The following is a 19,300-nucleotide window of genomic DNA, read 5'->3' as shown; positions in this document are numbered from 1 at the left end:
GTTAGGGGTGCATTTTGTACTTAAACTCAGATTTTTCTGACTGCAGAGAACCTGCTTTCTCATTTCTCCAGTGCATGCATCTCAGGACTGTAGAACACCATGGACAAGAAACTGCTCATTTATTTCAACAGTAAGAGAAAATATAAAAGCAGACATCCCCTTAATAGATCCCAGAATATGCCACAGAAGGATATGTTCAAGAACCTATGCCATAGGCTGGGCACAGTGGCTCATGCCTGCAATACAGACACTTTGGGAGGCTGAGAATCACTTGAGGCCAGGAGTTCAAGAGCATCTTGGACAACATAGCAAAAAAAAAAAAAAATCTTAAAAAATTAGCTGGGCATGGTGGTCTGCAGCTGTAGTCCCAGTTACTTAAGAGCTAAGGCGGAAGGAGTGCTTGGGCCCAAAAGTTTGAAATTGCAGTGAGTTAGGATTGTGCCACTGCACTCCAGCCTGGGTGACAGAGTGAGATCCTGTCGCTAAACAACAACAACAACAACAACAACAACAAAAACTGACGAAAAAGAACACATGCCCCATCATTGTTTACAATGATTATACGATGCTGCCATCTTGTGGATATGATGACTCTTCGTTACTCTAGCCAGCCTTCCTTGGCTGAGCATGTGCGGCTGGGAAAATTACCTAGCTGGATCTGAGCAGTCAAATGTTAAATAAGCAGGAAGGGGCTGCAGTCAAGGATGTTAAAAGAATATTTGAGGAGCTAGGCAAGTGTCAGGAGCTTGAGTAGACCCATGGTGCTTTCAGAACAAGGTAAACAAAAAGGACCAAATCAGAGCACAATCCAACCACCTATGCAGGATAACCAAAAGGGGCCTTGTATGTCCTCCCAAAGCTCCCTGTTCTTCCTTCTAGTACAGTGCCGTCACACTGTATTGCAGTCACTGTGAACTGGTTTCTCTCTCCCAGCAGACCATGAGCTATGAGAGCAGAGAACAAGTCCTGTTATAGTTGTATCTGCATTGTATCCCTGGCGCTAGCACACTGAGTGGTGAGTATCCAGTAAATATTTTGTGACTTAATGAATGACAGGCATAGACTGTAGAGGACAAAGTCAAAGTCATGACAGAGCCAGTTTTCCAGATTCCCAGATCAGTACTCTATCCACTATAGGACATATATTTATGATTGGCATAATCAAAATGGCAAAAACTACTAAAAGAAATTGAAATATTCCTAACCTTTTAGGGGGCCACCAGGAAGGGTAGTGCTGCAGCATGTCTCTGGGGCCAGGAGCACTGGGCTTATTTATTGAGGACCACTTTGGACCAGTCACTGCACTAAGTTCTGGGGCTGTGGTGAAGAACAAAAGAGAGAGATAGCCCTTGCCTTCATGAAGTGTACAGTCTAGATCTAGAGACTATACTACCAATCAAATAGGGCCTTTCATGGTGGTTACAGCTAGGTAAGAACATCTGATTTCAAGATCTGGTCTTAGCTTTCACAGTGTAACAAACACTATTTTGTCTGTGGTTTCAGAATTAGTATAAATTCATTGAACCTTCACAAACACAAAGCCCCATGCGATAGGTATTATTTTTACTCTATTTTGCAGCATTCTAAAGTTTACAATTTTTTTCTCATATATTATTTCATTTTTTGTCCATCAGTCTGTGAAACACAAAGATTTTTATGTCCACTTCACACTAATGAAGAAACTGAATCTTAGATAGGCTAGTAAACTTGTCCAAAGACACGAAGATAGTTAAGTAGAGGAGCCAGTACATAAACTTTAAAGTTCTGTGTCCTTCCAGGGTGTGACAAGTTCCAGTTTGTTTAGTAGTCAATTCTTATAGGTTTCTCTATCAATCCAATGGGACCATGTCTGACTGAGAACTGCATCTCATTCACTTTTCACTTCTAATTTCATATGTATATGTGTGTGTATACCTTCTAATTATATATATAATCATGTCATTGTACATTAAATACTTCAGTGTATATTTCCTAATAACAAGGACATTATCTTTATAACTAGAGTAATTTATCAAAATCAAGAAATTCAACATTGAATAATAATATTATCTAATCCATAGTTCATATCCAAATTTCAAATGTCCCTGTAATGACATACATTTTTCTAGTCCAGGATCCCATTCAGGATCAAACATTACATTATTTCTTATCTTCTTAGTTTTCTTCAATCTGGAATCTTCAGACTTTATGTTTCTTCACCTTGACATTTTTATAGACTACACTCCAGTTATTCTATAAAATGTCCTTTAATTTGCATTTGTTTTGTTTCCACGGCATTAGATTCAGGTTATGCTTTTTGGCAGGAATACCTCTGAAGTAACATATGCCCTTTCCTTTGCATCATATCAGCAATCACAGGGTCTCTCGATATCGATGATACTAGCTTTTATCTTTTGGTGAACATGGTGTCCACAAAGTTGCTCCTCTGTAAAGTTACCATTTCCCTTTGTAATTAATAAGTAATGTGTGGCAATGTGTTTTGAGGTTATATATAAATACCCTGTTATACCCTAAACTTTCACTGTGTCATCCATTGAGGTTTTTCTAAATACACCGTTCCTTCTATATTTATTAGTTGTCATTTTACTGTAAGGAAGAGCTTTCCATTCTCCATTTCTTCTATATTCATCCAGTTATCTATATCAAGATGAACTTGTGGATTATTATTTTACTCAATGGGTTATAAACAGTTAATATTGATTTAGGTTATTAAGTATGAATGCCTAATTTCCTTAAGTAATAAGTTTGATAGTTGCTATCTCTGACATTTCACTTTGACACTTCTTGTTTTATGTTTATTGTGAAGGTATTAGACATCCCCAATCTTTCAAACACACGTTTGGGCTTGTGATTTGTCTTTCAAAAATTTTTTAGAGCAATTTTTGTGAAACCATGGATAAGTAAAAAATTCGTGTTATTTTCTAATGTGAGTGCCATCGTGGAATCAATACAGCACAGACAGCTTGAAATATCAACGAAGCATTTGGGAAGGATGAGACTAATAAACGCACAGTACGTCGATGGTTTGAGAAGTTCCATTCTGGTGATTTTAATCTTGAAAATGAGCCACTTGGGCGACCTGAAACCAAGGTGGATAATGATGAGCTGAAAGCTGTAGTGGAAGTGAATCCATCTCAACTTACACGTGAATTAGCAGCAAGGTTTGATGTTACTATTCCAACAATATTGGACCCTTTGAAACAAATCGGCAAGGTAAAGAAGCTGGATAGATGAGTTCCGCATGAATTACACAAGTGTCAGAAGAGAAATCATCTCAAAACTTGCCTTTCTTTGCTGTCACGACATAAAGGTGAACCATTTCTATGTCATATTGTTATGTGTGATGAAAATGGATTCTTTTTGACAATCGAAAGTGTTCGGTCCAGTGGTTAGATAAAGATGAAGTGCTGAGGCCGGGCGCCGTGGCTCATGCCTGTAATCCTAGCACTCTGGGAGACCAAGGCGGGTGGATTGTTTGAGCTCATGAGTTCAAGACCAGCCTGAGCAAGAGCAAGACCCCGTCTCTACTAAAAATAGAAAGAAATCAGCTGGACAGCTAAAAATATATATAGAAAAAATTAGCTGGGCATGGTGGCACATGCCTGTAGTCCCAGCTACTTGGGAGACTGAGGCAGAAGGATCACTTGAGCCCAGGAGTTGGAGGTTGCTGTGAGCTAAGGTGATGCCACGGCACTCTAGTCCAGGCAACAGAGTGAGACTCTGTCTCAAAAAAAAAAAAGAAAAAAATAGAGTTCAGCTCAGTTGCTGTGTTAAGCACTTTATACAGATTCTATTCTTTAATTCCTTCAGTTTTTGGCCTACAAATTATTAGAAGGTGACTGCAGAGTGGACATTTGTCATTTTCCTGGTTTCTCAGCCTCCAAATTGTCCTTTTGCATTTGGGAAACAGGCATTGTGTGAAGCAGAGCCCTGGATCTCACTGAAGGAGGCCAAAGGCCCTGGTACCAGCTTTCCCTGATCGCTGACTGCTTGGGACCCCGGCATGGTCGATCAGCCAGGCACCCTTGGATTGTGATTCTGGAGAGAGAAGTGAAGAGAATCAGGCAATGTGTAAAATTTATTCAGTAAATTTTAGTGAATTTCAGTGGTGGTGGCATTCTGTATCTGGTGGAGGTGATGATAGCTGGGTCAACTATGGCATCCAGTCCCCAGGGCCATAGCCTGAGTGGCAGGGCCAGTGGTATTGCCAGTGTCTAGAAGAAACATCCTTCCTGTGGTGTGGTTTCCTCTGTGGATCTGGCCACCTGGCCTTCCTTGGTGCCTGCCTATATTCCTAGCCTGGTTTTCTAGCCTTTCTATCAATTATTTGAGCTCCCCCATACTCTCTTCCTCCCTTTCTTAACAGGGTCTCGCCTGTTGCCCAGGCTAGAGTGCAGTGGCATCATCATAGCTCACTGCAGCCTCAAACTCCTGGGCTCAAACAACCCTCCTGCCGCAGCCTCATAAGTAGTTGGGACTATAGGTGTGCCACCACACCCAGCTAATTGTTCCATTTTGTGTAAAGATGAGGTCTCGCTGTGTTGCCTAGGCTGGTCTTAAACTCCTGGCCTCAAGCGATCTTCCTGCCTGAGCCTCCCAAAGTACTGGGATTACAAGCATGAGCCACCACGCCCAGCCTTCCAATACTCTTTCAATAAATTATTTTTCTGCTTCAGTTAACTAGAATCAGTTTTTGTTGCTTGCAACCAAGGACTCTGGCTAGTACATAGTCTTTAGGTAATTCTCAATCCCCAAGAGTCTCATGCTGCTGCTTTTAGTAAAGATCTCTGAGTAAAATCATGGTCAAATTTGCAACTGGTGGGGGAATTCTGTCTGGGCTCCCTTCAAGGTCTGTGCACCTCAGGCAACAGAAGAAATACCAGGGAAATGAGCTATTGCTCCTTGACTCTCAAATGACTGCTGCCCCACCCTAACCCACCTCTTTCTCTGCCTCTCACAATTTCTTAATTCACACTCACTCATCCACCCATTCAACAAACACTTATTCAGCACCTACTATATACAAGGCTTTACGCCAGGCCCTGGGCAGAATCCAAAGATCAGTAAGTCATAACCCTGACAGTATACTTTTGAATTTTGAACAAGGCGAATGTATTTTCTTTTCAAAAAATAGATAACATTTAAAAATTGATCACTCTTCTGAAGGCAGAAGTGAAAGGGAACTCTTTTTAACTTTAGGTTAGTGTCACTGGAGGCAAGGTGATGTCTATTTCTTTGTAAATGTTCTAGAAATCAATCCCAAACTGCAATTGGATTCCTTTGTTAGAGATTTCCAGTCAAAAACAAACAAGTAGCTCTCCAGAGCATTGAGAAGAGAATGTCTCTTCTGAAGTTGACAAGTAGATTGCTGCTCATCAAAATATTTGTGACCAGGATGCGAGATGGAGGAATTAGTGCCAGTGCATTAGAAATTTCACTCAAAATAACCCAAAGTTCTAAAATAGAATCAAAGAAACATCCGTTTCAAATGACAATATTATCCAGCTTATTTCCGTCTCCTTAAATTACCAAATAAATACATGAACTACAGCAATTGTCCAGGGGGGTATTGACATTTGTATCTGAGAACACAGAATACCCAACACAGGCAAGGAGGAAGGGCACACGTTAGAAGTGCAAAGTAAAACACGTGAAGCAGATGATTTCACACACCCAAGCGACCAGCACAGACACATACACACTTTAAGGAGCATGAGCTGAGGTGTTGAGCACGCACAAGACCCTCACCCCCAAACAATTAGGAAGTCTGTCTGGGAATCAGACTTGGTTTTGATGCCTGCTCTTTGCTTCCGAGTGACTCTGGACAAGCCACTTAACCACTCTATGACTCAACGTCTCTATCAATGGGTTAGAGTAGATAAAATACCAGAATTAGAAGGAACCTCAGCGATCACCACAAGCAGTCTTTAACTTTTACCTGACTCTTCTTGAAGCATCCCCAGTAAGCCTCTCTGCTCGAATGCTTACTTTTAGTGACAGGATACTCACTCTCTCCAGGCAACTGATGTCATTTTTGAAATACTCTAATTGTTACAAGAGTTCTTCCTTATTGTGGAGACTAAAGCAACTCCACCTTGGATGCTAATCTGCCATGTTGACTTCTGATTAACCCCTGTTCTGGGAATGCCTCTAGATTTTGACTTTACTGTTACTGTAAATCCTGCCCTTAGGCAGATTCACATAGCATTCCTGCCTTTCCCTGAGGGGTTGACTTCAGTTGTCCTACACATTCCTACCCTATGGGCTACAAGCTCTGGGTATGAGGAAGTCTAACCCGCAGGACTACTCTTAAAAAGCTCTCAACCTCCCTTGCTTTTCTCTTCTACAGGTTAAACCACCCATCTCTCTTTCAATTGTCATCTGTCACATTCAGATGCGACGCTATTCTGGTCTTTATATATTTTATGGGTGCAGAATAGTGGTTAAGCACCCTGAGGCCTCACACAGTCTGAATTTGAATACTGGCCCCAACACTTAGCATTTGTGTGACCATGGGCAAGTTATTTTCATCTCTGCAGGCTTAGTTTCTCCTCTAAAATGAAGAAAATAATAATCATACCCACCTCTTAGAGAAGTTGTGGATGAGATAAAGGACACAATATAAGTAAAATGTTTAGTTAGTACCTGGCACTTAGTAAGCAATACTACTACTAGCAGTAGTAATAATAAATAATGACAATCCCTAATAATGAGAATAAGAATAAACGTTAGAACTGGCAGGATGATTAAAGTTCATCTAGCTCATTCCTGACCTCACAAACAAGGTTTGTTGCCCTGCTATGAAACTTTCCATACATTTCATAGCAATTATCACTTTCAATTATGTGTTCAATGTCCAGGACAGGAGCCCGAGAGGGCGGGGACTTTGTCGTGTTAACTGCTGAATCCTCGGTGCCCAGAACAGTGTGTCTCTCACATAGCGTGAGACAATGGACAACACCTTCATGCCGCAGAAGAGTGGCCGACGGGCTCAGATTATGCGGAGAGCCCCTGGGAGCCTGGGCGAGAACTCAGAATGAAATCAAGGCCCAAGGCTAAAGTTAGGGGACTGGAGCAGGAGCACAGACACCCAGTGATACCGGGTCAGCGTGCCCACCGGGTGTCCTGAGCGCTGGCCCCTGTTTTCGGGGTGCCAGGAGAAGGCGGCTTAACTAGAGTCCGCAGGTGGGAGGGTCCCGGGGCGCGGCGCTAAACCCCGCCCGCAATGCTCCGCGCTGGCCGCCGGCCAGGGCACCGCTCCCCGGCCGGGGTGGCTCCGGGAGCAGCGAGCGGAAAACAACCTGGCTCCAGAAAGACAATTGACAAAGGCTGGAGACCCGCCACCCCCTCGCGGCGCGCGCACGCACGCAGCGGCGTGGGCAGAGCCGCGCCCGCCCGCGCCCTCGGTTGGCACAGCCGGCGGGTGTGGGAAGCCGGCGCCGGCCCCTCCCGCCCCGCTGCGCTGCGGCCCGGGCGGCCGAGCTGCGTGCGTGAGCGCCGGCAGGCACCTGGCGCGGTGAGTCCGCCGGGCGATCGGGCCGGGACAGGCAGGATGGGGCTGGGGAGGGCTGCAGGAAACAGCTGCTGGGCAGATCAGAAAAGGGAGGTGGGGGACCGGAGGGCAGGATGCGCGAGCGCCGGGTCCGGGTCCCGTAGCTTTGTGTTTGAGCCTTCTGGGAATGCAGGCCACCTGATCCATGTGACCCAACCGAATCGTTTTACAGGTGGGAAACAGACCCAGGGAGGTAAGCTGGGTTAGGAAAACATTATTATTCTTTGTGTCTGTTTATCTCTGCCTGCTTCCGTGCAGGATTTGAGGCAGCTTTTAGTAAGAATCCATACACTAAAATGATGGAAATATACAATCAATGGTAAAGAATCGTTGCCAAGCAAAATATAATAATAAACAGTCAAGGACAGGGTAAAAGAGAATAGAAGTCGACACTCCATAAGGTGCGGTGTCTTGGCCAAGGGCCCTCACCCTCAGAAAAGTGACAGCAAAGCTGGGACTGGAGGCCAGAACGTCCCTTTCCTGAGCGCCAGAACTTAGAGGGGAAGGGACGAGTGGACAGCATGCCCAGGCACTGGTTCTTAACCTTCTGGAGGTCCCTGACCCCTTAGAAATCTGTGTCCACTCCCCATAGAGGGGTTCACACATTCCCTTGCGCAGTCTGAGATCTCACAGGAATTCCTGCTGTAAGGAATGAGCGCAGGCTGGCACTCAGTCGGGTTTCAGGGCAGTTTCTTTGCTCCTTTGAAGGGAGGCAGCTGGCGGAGGAGTACCCGCTGTGAGTCCAGACCCGCTGTGAGTCCAGACCTGCTGTGACCCTGCTAGCTCTGTGATCCAGGACACACAGTTTAACCTCTTCAAGGCCCAGTTTTATTTGTAGAATGGGGTTAAGATTGCCTGCTTCTTCCTCCAAGCTGTTGTCAGACTTAAGAATGAATGCAACGCCCAGTGCCTGGCTCATAGTAGATGCTCAGTAAAAGTGCTGACCATGCCATATGTAAAGAAATATTAAAAAAATGGTTTATATAAACTATAGGGTGACTATAATAATCTGTTGTATATTTCCAAATAGCTAGAAGAGAAGAATTTGGTCCTAGAATAAAGAAAAGACAAATATTTAAGGCGGTGGATAACCCAAGATCACTGATTTGATCTTTACAAATTTTATGAATATATTAAATTATCACATGTACTCTGAAATTATGTACATCTTTTAGGCATCAGTTAAAAAAAAAGTGCTGATGCATATAAAACCCGGTGAATCAAAGCTGGGTCAGTTAGGAAAGGGTGATGAGCTGGAAGAAATTGGGTAATATCTGAAATAAAATAAAACGAAAATCTTAAAAATTATAAACATGCAAATATAAAGTCAACCCTAGGATGACTTACAAACTGCAGCACATGCCTTGGTGATAGTATCCTAAATAAGGGTGCAGCAAAGCACTATACTACACTCACTATTTGACCCAAGGTCGAATGCTGAAAGTAGAAATTACCAGATGCTGTGACAAAGGCTGTTTGGGCTGGACTTCACTTGCCCCTTTCAAATGGAGCCAGAGGAAAGCGGACATAAACTGGGACCTGGGCAACACGCAATCTTGCCCAGCAATGGAGGCTCGGCTGAGCGTCTGCCAGGGACAGGAGCTGCTGGGGCAGCTGGCTCACATCCCCGTGTGTCAGCAGATTACTGTGGTAAACAGTGCCTTGGTTGATTCTGCTCTAGATCAAATAAATGGCTTTTTATTTAACTAATGAGGAGGGGAGTGTGTTTTTGGGTGCTGTAACAGAAGCAAAATGGCATTTGTACAGCTTGATTGCCCAGAGTCTATTGCTTGTTTATTGACAGTTTTAAGAACTTTAAATCTATGGATTCAAACTTGGGAGAACAGAACCTGGGCAGGCCCATTTATCTATAAAAAGAACTGCTTTTTAAAAAACACTGTGTTGTGTCCTTTCTCTTTTGGAAGAATTTTTTAGCCCTTCCAAATAGAGCCAGGGAAATATGGCTAGGGGCAAATAGCTGCTATTTAATTTCGGTTAAGACACATACCACCTGTCTGGTGGGTTACATTCCTCTCGATGTATTTATAAAGGGGAGTTTTTCTCCAGGAGAGAGAGAGAGAATGTGTGTGTTGGGGGGCGGGGGGAGGCGGTTGTCACTTGCCCTCTTTCCACCCCAGTTCCAGTTAGTCATTTCTCAACCCAGAGAAGGCCTTTTTTTGCAAGTATGGTGATGTTGGCAACTTTCTTCCCTTCCTGGCTCTGTGTCTCTATTTTGTTTCACAGTAGTTTCTAAAAAATTAGGATTTTCTTTTTCTAATTTGACTTTTAGGTTCCAAACTTTAGGCACTCCACAGGGCAATACAGGGGAAACACGCTCGCTATTTCAGGCAAAACTCTTCCTTATTTGAAGGCAGCCATGCACCCCTTCCATGTTTTTTCCCCTGTATACCCACTGCCTTCGTTCCTCAGTTGGAGAAGAGTAATAGCAGGATTTCTCAAGAAATGATCTGCAGACAGTTTGCGTCTGAATCACTTAGAGGTTTTGTTAAAATGCCCCACTCCTGACTTACTAAATCAGAACCTTCAAGAGCAGGAACAAGAATTTGCATGCTTAATAAGCACTCCTGGCTATGCTTACGCACCTCTGGTTACCTGTGTGTGTTGAGGGGCGGGGGTAGTGGTGGGGACTGTTAGCTATTTATGTTTCTGTATTGTTTGTCTAGTTTTAGAATGAGTGAGAGCCTCTCTCATAACTTAAAGAAATTTTTAAAAATGTTGTCCAGAGAAAATACATGGGTAGGGAATAAGCACTTGAAAAAATATACAAGATCATTAATCATTAGGAAAATGCACATTAAAACTATAATGAGATATTGAATGAATCACTGAGTAATAAAACAAAGAGAATAAACAAAATAATTATGGGGGGGGACAGGAGTGGTTCTTTAGAAGTGTGATGGAAGTCAGGGAAGACTTGTCTGGGTTTCCAGGAGAGAAATAAGTTGACCAATTTCGAGTTTTTAAAAGACCACTCCACTCTGCTGCTGTGCACAGGCAGGAGGCTGTTGGGCTAGTCCAGGAGAAAGATGGTTGGAGATTTAGACCCAGGTGGTCCTAGAAATGGAAAGCACCAGAAGAATGAATGGATATCCTTAATAAAAAGGGCAGAGCCTGGAGGTTGACAGTGATTGACACTCTTTTGTTTATTATTTTTGTATGGGGGTACAAATGTTTTTGTTACGTGGATAACTTCCGTAATGCTTAAGTCAGGGCTTTTAGTTTGCCCATCACCAGAACAGTGTTCATTGTACCTGATAGGTAAGTTTTTACTCCCCTGCTCCTTCTTGATTTCCAAAGACCTTTACATCTCTTTGTGCCTATGTGTGCCCATCAATTAGCTCCCCATTATTAGAGAGTACATATGGTGTTTGTTTTTCCATTCCTGAGATACTTCACTTTAGAATAATGATCTCCAGTCCATCCACGTTGCTACAAAAGACATTATTTCATCCCTTTTTTTTTTTTTTTTCTGAGACAGAGTCTCACTTTGTTGCCTGGGCTAGAGTGAGTGCCATGGCGTCAGCCTAGCTCACAGCAACCTCAAACTCCTGGGCTCAAGCGATCCTACTGCCTCAGCCTCCCAAGTAGCTGGGACTACAGGCACGCGCCACCATGCCCGGCTAATTTTTTCTATATATATTTTAGTTGTCCATATAATTTCTTTCTATTTTTAGTAGAGACAGGGTCTCGCTCTTGCTCAGGCTGGTCTTGAATTCCTGACCTCTAGCGATCCACCCGCCTCGGCCTCCCAGAGTGCTAGGATTACAGGCGTGAGCCACCACGCCCGGCCTTATTTCATTCCTTTTTATGGCTGAGTAGTACATATATATATATCTCACATTTTCTTAATCCACTCATGAATTGATGGGCACTTAGGTTGATTCCACATCTTTGCAATTGTGAATTGTGCTGCAATAAACAATCAAGTGCAAGTGTCTTTTTTTTTTTTTTTTTGAGACAGAGTCTCACTCTGTTGCCCAGGCTAGAGTGAGTGCCGTGGCGTCAGCCTAGCTCACAGCAACCTCAAACTCCTGAGCTCAAGCGATCCTCCTGTCTCAGCCTCCCGAGTAGCTGGGACTACAGGCATGAGCCACCATGCCCGGCTAATTTTTTCTATATATATTTTTAGCTGTCCATATAATTTCTTTCTATTTTTAGTAGAGATGGGGTCTCGCTCTTGCTCAGGCTGGTCTCGAACTCCTGAGCTCAAACGATCCGCCCACCTCGGCCTCCCAGAGTGCTAGGATTACAGGCGTGAGCCACCACGCCCGGCCTGCAAGTGTCTTTTTGATAAAATGACTTCTTTTCCTTTGGGTAGATACCCAGCAGTGGGGTTGCTGGGTTGAGTGATAAGTCTACATTTATTTCTTTGAGGAATCACCATACTGTTTTCCATAGAGGTTGTTCTAATTTACAGTCCCACCGACAGTGTATAAGCATTCATTTCTCTCTGCATCCACACCGGCATCTATTGTTTTTTAACTTTTTAATAATGGCCATTCTGACAGGAGTAAGGTGGTATCTCATTGTGGTTCTAATTTGCATTTCTCTGATGACTAGTGATGTTGAGCATTCATTGTATGTTGATTGGCACTCTTTGCATTGAGTAGTTTTATCAGTTTTTGGCCCCTATTACTGTCCTATCCCCTGCCCTGTCCCCAGCCTCCACCACTGCATCTTATTCCTGATCTGTAAGGATGTCATGAGAGACTGACTACACCTGCTGGTCCAGATATGTTAGGCTGCCGCATTCCTTTGATCTACTGATCTAACTGACCTTCAGTAAGGGAACGAGGATAGTCTGGAAGGACCTGTTTGGTTTTTTTAAATTAACCTATGCTGACTCCAAGGGATCTCTGTTTCCCTTTCCAGGGGCCAACAAACCATTTGTTTTAATCGAGTGGCAAAAACCCAACTCAGAGTGGCTTAGGCCAAAATGGGGTGGGGAATGAAAATGTATTAGTTCAAGTAAAAAAAATTAAAATTAAAAAACCAAAGGGAATTGGTCTCCATCATGCCTGGATTGAGTAATGTCATCAGGGCTCAATCTCTCTCCCTATCTCTCAGTTCTATTTCTGTGGTGTTAGCCGCATTCTCAGGCAGGCTGTGATGCATAGTTCTTATTACTTATTATTGTTACCGTGATTAGCTGTCCTTGCCATCTGCCTGAATGAGATGCATCTAGATCAGCCAAGTGTCCTCAGACAACTTCTTTATATATCTGATCAGTGGTAATGCCACCCTTTCCAATTTAACAATAATAGTAACAAAAAACAACAGCTACTATTATTGAGAGCTTACCATATACCAGGCACTCTGTTAAACATTTCACATAGATTATCTTATGAAATCTCATAACAAACCTTATATAAATATCCCAGGAAAGCCAGCCAATGGATTGCAGAATCAGAATTGGAAATCAGTTTTTTTCTGGCTGCAGGGCCTGGGCTCCTAATCTTCATGGTGCCTCTCACAATCAATCTTTAGAGATAAGGAGACGAAATCAAAGCCGTCCAATAGTGCGCCTCTCTCTTACTTTTTCTGAACGTGAATCTTAAAATATGCTTGGAAGTGATGGTAGGGACACGGCTTTGGAGCTTATCCTTATAATTTTGTCAGTTCCAGATCCTTCTGGGTTTAGAGTTCTGGAAACCCTTTGTACAGGACTCTCCCTTCTGACTACTGCATGCACCTTTATAAACCAGCTCATTAGCCAGGTCCTTGTGTGGCCATATCGTTCCCTCCTTTATTCTTCGGTGGGGTCTTTTGCTCTCATGATGCTGGAACTTCACCTTTGACAGCCTTTCATGAACCATCCTAGAGTCTGAGACCAAGAGGTCTTACTTCCTTTTTTCCCTTAGATGTTAAATTGCCCCACCCCTCCCCCGCACAAAGCCTAAGGTAGGCAGCTGATGGATGCTCAGCTTTTCCTGCCCCGACATTGTGACTTCCGAAAGAACTTTCAGGTGATTGTTTCACTTTCCCCAAGGATCTGCTTAGTTCTATTTCTTCGTTCATCTCTTCTGATTGCTCGGAATTAGGTTTGGAGATTCCTTTTGTTACCTCCTCTGTCTTGAAAGGGATGAAATGATCAGGATGTCCATAGGAGGTTTTTTGGTTTTCTTTTGTTTTTAATTGACACATAATAATTATACATAATGTTTTAGTTTAGGTAGTTCTTCTGCTTTTAGTGGAGTGAAACTTAGAGCAAATAGCCAGATATTTTAAGTATCTATCCTGATGGTAGAGCCATTTTTTCTTGATCTTTGTATTCTCAGAATCCAGCAAAATGCTTGGCATGTTGCTCCAAATACTTGTTGAACGAATGTGTGAATCTCTTTGTGCCAGCGTGGACAGAACAGAAGAGGCAGAAGGAGAAGAGAATTAACTCAGTTTTAACCTAGCCTAGAGTCAGAAGCAAGAGCTTACTGCAGAAGCATTAACTAGAGAACATTCAATATTTTTTTAGTACTAACTATGCGCCAGACTGATTTTGATTCTTAATTGCCCATCACAAGGCATCAAGGAGATCGCAGGACTGAACATGGACTGGACTGTTCAGATTCTTTTTCCAGTGCCGTGCAGGCACCTGACTGGCATTAAGGAAAGCCACATTCTCCTAAGTATGTACTCTGGAACAAGCCTCCTTATCAGACCAGGCAAGGAAATGGAACAAGAGCACCTTGGAACCGGTTCTCCCAGGCTTCTAAGCCGTCTTTGTCCTGAGAGTGTTGCAAAGATAGTGGATAACTTAAGCTATACAGACAGTCCCTGACTTATCATTTTTCTACTTTAAGATGGTGGGAAAGCAATACGCATTCATACGACCTTCTGTTTTTTCACTTTCAGTACAATAGTCAAATTACATGAGAGAGTCAACACTTTATTATTATAAAATAGGCTTTGTGTTAGATTATTTCGCCCAACTGTGTGCTAATGTCAGTGTCCTGAGCATCATTAAGGTAAGCTAGGCTAAGCCACGATGTTCAGTAGGTTGGGTGTATTAAATGCATTTTTTCGTTACGAAAGTTTCAACTTACAATGGGTTTATCAGGATGTAACTTCATTGTAAATTGAGGAGCATCTGTATAATATTTTGTTTGTTTTTAAATTTTTATTTTGAAATAATTATAGATCAACATGATTTTGCAAGGATAGTACAGAGTACAGAGAGGGCCTGTGAACCCTTCACTCAGGTTCCTCCAGTGGTTACATCTTATTTAAATATCACACAATATCAAAACCAGGAAATAGGCATTGGCATAATATATGTGTATGATTGTTCTATTTCATTTTATTACATGTGTAGATTTGTGTAACCACCATGTCAATTAAGACATGGAACTTGCCAGGTGGCATTGTGAGGCACAGAGGAGGATACAAGGTGAGCAGGTACATATCTTGCCTCCAAGAGCTTAGGGTCTAGCCAGGAAAATGAGCACAGTCACAAATAACCTGAGTACAAGGTTGTGTGGGATGTGTGCCACTTTAAATATTGTGAAGTATTTTAACCATCCAGCAAATAACAAAGAACAATACAACAAATACCCATGTACTTACCTCCTAGCTTTGTTTAATTTTAACATTTTTGCCATATTTGCTTCAGATTTTTTTAAACAAATAAAACATCTTAGATACTCAGCAATAAAAGGGAAAGCACTACAGTTATTGATATACACAACTTACAGGAGTCTCAGGGAATTATGATGATTGAATAAAGCCAGTCCTAAAAGGTTATATGCTGTATGATTCCATTCACCTGACGTTCTCGAAAAGCCAGGATTATAGAAGTGGAAAACAGATTCACGGTTGCCAAGGGTTAAGGATGGGATGAGGGCTGGAGCAAAGAGGATGAAAAGGTAACATGAGGCATGTGGTGATGGAATTGTTCTGTGTCTTCACTGCATCAACGTCAGCGTACTGGTTGTGATATTGTACTATAGTTTTGCAAGTGTTACCTGTGGGAAACTAGGTAAAGGGTACATGGAACTTCTCTGTATTATTACTGCATGTAAATCTATGATGATCTCAAAATAAAAAGTTTAATTTTAAAAAGTTTCAAATACCATTAGGCCTTGCTTGATATTCACTTCCATTCCATTCCTCCGCTTCCCTTTCTTGTAGGTTACTGCTAACCTGAATTTATTGCTTTTCATTTCCATGAAAATTTTAATACCTGTGCTACATATGTATGTATCCCTAAACAATAGTCAGCATTGTTTTATATATCTTACTTTATTTTATTTTATTTTGAGACAGAGCCTCGCTCTGTTGCCTGGGCTAGAGTACCGTGGCGGCGTCAGCCTAGCTCACAGCAACCTCAAACTCATGGGCTCAAGTGATCTTCCTGCCTCAGCCTCCAACATGCCATCATGCCCAGCTAGTTTTTTCTATTTTTTGTAGAGACAGAGTCTCACGCTTGCTCAAGCTGGTTTGGGACTCCTGAGTTCAAGCAATCCCCCCACCTCCGCCTCCCAGAGTGCTAGGATTACAGGTGTGAGCCACCATGCCCTGCCTGTTTTATATATTTTAAACTTTAAAAAATAGTATGTATACCCTTCTGAGACTTGCTTTTTTCTTGCCTTTACAATATTTGTTGAGATATCCATGTTCATTCATTTTCACTGTTCAGAATTCCATTGGTATTAATAGTATAATTGTGTGATTATACTACAAGTTATTTATCCATTCTCCTATTAATGGACATTTAGACTATTGCTAATTTCCTGTTACTACTAACAGTGCTGCTGTGAACATTTTTGTCAACATTCCTTGTGCTTATGTGGACAAATTTATTAAAGGCAGGATATTCTAGGAGCAGAATGGCTTGGCTTGACAGTGCGTGCATTTTCAACTTTTCTAGATATTGCCAAGTTGCCCTTTACAGTGGTTGCAACAATTTACAACATCATATCAGTATATAGGACTTCTCACCATTCTACATGCATCTACATTCTCACTGATACCTTTTTTATATTTTGCAAATCGATGAGCATAAAGTGGCATCTCATTGTGGCTTTAATGATTCACATTTGCCTTTTTTAGTAAGTTGATCATCTATCTTTTCATTTGTGTAGTAGCCATTAAAATGTCGTCTTTTGTTAATTACCTGTTTATATATGCATTAGCCGGGGTTTAGTTGGAGAAAACACAAATCATTGCATTTTAAGCAGAAGGAGATTCAAAAGAGGGTTTTAGGTACTTACTAAATCATTGGAGGGCCTGGAGCTGCAGGCCACAGCATGGGTTCTAGGAGGGAGTCCGGGGCCATACTGAAGGAATAGCCCTCTTGAGCTGCTACCCTCTGCAACAAACAGCGAACTGCAGAATTGGGAAGGTGCTGTCCCGATGCTTCCTTCAGGATTCCACAACTTTAGCCATAATCTCTTACCAGAACTGTTGATTTTAGACCAATTTAGTATCTGCCCTGTTAAATGGATACCTCAAGCACCACCTTTCTTCCTCCTTAGTTTAGTTCTAAATTCCAGGTTTACACGAGAACATCTGATTGGTGGGGCTGAAAATACATCCCAGAGAGTTTGGGAAGCTGGTTTCTGGCTCTCCAATTTCAGTCTAATAGCAAGACCCAATAGAAGGAGGTTGGAACTGATGCTGCATGAACCAAATTACGTGTTTTCAACAACAATAGCCTTTGTCTATTTTTCTATTAGATTGCCTTGTTTTAATGATTCCTAGATGTTCTAGATATAGTCTGGATATTAAACTTTTGCAGATTACATTCATTACAGATATCTTCTCTTGATCTGAGGTCTGTGTTTTCCTTTTGATTGTAGAATTGCTTGATAAACAGAACATTTCAATATTAAGGTAGTCAGATTTATCAATTTCTATCAATCTCTTATTTTGGGATTTGTATATTCCGTATTTTGTTGAAGAAATTCTTCCCATCTGGAGAGCATAAAAATATTTTCTTAATTTTTTTTGTAAAAATTAGAGTTTCACATTTAACATTTAGGTCTTTAATCCGCCTGGAATTTGTTTTGGGTGTGATACAGGATTGCATTTATTTATTTTTCTATATGGGCAACCAATTATCCACTTATCCCATGGACCACTTTTTTTAATTAGGTAGTAAAATAGGAATACTTTTAGCTTTTTTCGCACAATTTTTTTTTATTTGAAAGTTGTTATGACAATTGTTTGTTGGTTCGTATCTTAGTTTTCTACATATTGCCTATGTAATTATCTGTAATTAAACACTGGCTTCTATGCCAATTCAATAAATCTGTTCTCAAGACATTTTAGAACCTTCTGGAGTGCTCTAGTCCAGCCTGGAGCCAGTAGTCAACCCTAAGATTTCCCTTCATCTATCCTGAGGATTCCCATTCCCCTCTTCAGTGTTTGGTCACCAATTTCTCTTATCTTCCTCTTTTTTGATTTATTTCTTTGTTTTGGAGGACACATTCTCCAGCAGTTTCCTGGGAACAGGACTATAAGAAGAAAATGCTCTGGGCTTTCAAGGTTCTGCAATTGCTCCTCAACTTGGTTAAATGTGGACTTTAAAAAAAAAAAAAAAATAGCTTATCCTGCTTGGGATTTTTATTGATACTTCCTAGATCCAAGTATTCATGTCTTTTATAAATTCTGGACAGTTCTTAACCTTATGTCTTCAAATATCGCCTCTCCTTACTCTTTTCATTCTTGCCTTCTGGAATTCCTATTTGTTACATGGGCCTTTTTCTTTCCAAATCTACATCCCACCAATTCTCTCTCACGTTTTTCATGCTTTTCTCTGTTAAGCAGTATGGTTCATTTCTTTAGATCTCTCTGCCCTTTTACTATTTCTTTTTCTTAAACATATCTGTCCATTCAGTTTTTAATTTCAAAGAATAAATTTTTAATTTTTATAAATTCTATTTGGTACTTTTAAAAAATTGTACAGGTCGCTTTTTTTTTTTTTTTGAGACAGAGTCTCACTCTGTTGCCCGGGCTAGAGTGAGTGCCGTGGCTTCAGCCTAGCTCACAGCAACCTCAAACTCCTGGGCTCAAGCGATCCTCCTGCCTCAGCCTCCCAAGTAGCTGGGACTACAGGCATGCACCACCATGCCCGGCTAATTTTTTGTATATATATATTTTAGTTGTCCATATAATTTATTTCTATTTTTAGTAGAGACGGGGGGTCTCACTCTTGCTCAGGCTGGTCTCGAACTCCTGACCTCGAGCGATCCACCCGCCTCGGCCTCCCTGAGTGCTAGGATTACAGGCGTGATTTTTTTTTTTTTTTAATATAAACAGGGTCTCTCTCTTGCCCGGGCTGGAGTGCAGTGGCATCATCGTAGCTCACTGCAACCTCAGACTCCTGGGCTCACGCAATTCCCCTGCCTCAGCCTCCTGAGTAGCTGGGACTACAGGCATGTGCCATTATGCCCGGCTAATTTTTCTTATTTTTTGTAAAGATGGGGTCTCACTACTGCCCAGGCTGGTCTTGGACTCCTGGCCTTAATCCATCCTCCTGTCCCAGCCTCCCAGAGTACTAGGATTACAGGCATGAGCCACCATGCTTGGCCTCTATTTTTTTATATTAATGTCCTTCCTCATTTCCCATTTCTTTTATAGTTTTTATCTGATCTTTTGATCATCTGATGTACTTGAGGTCTCATCTCCGTTCTTTGTTGTTTCTGCTGCTGCTCACTCACAGTGGAATTTTTGTAATTTGGGATTCTAAACTCACCTTCAGGACAAGGTTATCTGTGGCCTAGGTTAAAG

The 19,300-nt window shown here is 41.9% G+C and overlaps 1 protein-coding gene across 1 annotated transcript in view; it reads left to right on the top strand.

The window, feature by feature from the left end:
• Positions 1 to 7,441: 7,441 nt before the first annotated feature.
• ARHGEF37 (Rho guanine nucleotide exchange factor 37) overlaps positions 7,442 to 19,300 on the top strand; it is a 45,477-nt gene continuing 33,618 nt past the window's right edge. Inside the window, exon 1 of the mRNA XM_069483937.1 lies at positions 7,442 to 7,516. The gene's annotated coding sequence lies outside the window, so the exon portion shown is untranslated. The remainder of the gene's footprint in view (positions 7,517 to 19,300) is intronic.

This window comes from Eulemur rufifrons, chromosome 10 (assembly GCF_041146395.1).
Source record: "Eulemur rufifrons isolate Redbay chromosome 10, OSU_ERuf_1, whole genome shotgun sequence".
Classification (NCBI taxonomy): domain Eukaryota; kingdom Metazoa; phylum Chordata; class Mammalia; order Primates; family Lemuridae; genus Eulemur; species Eulemur rufifrons.
This window is presented reverse-complemented; position numbering and strand designations above follow the sequence as displayed.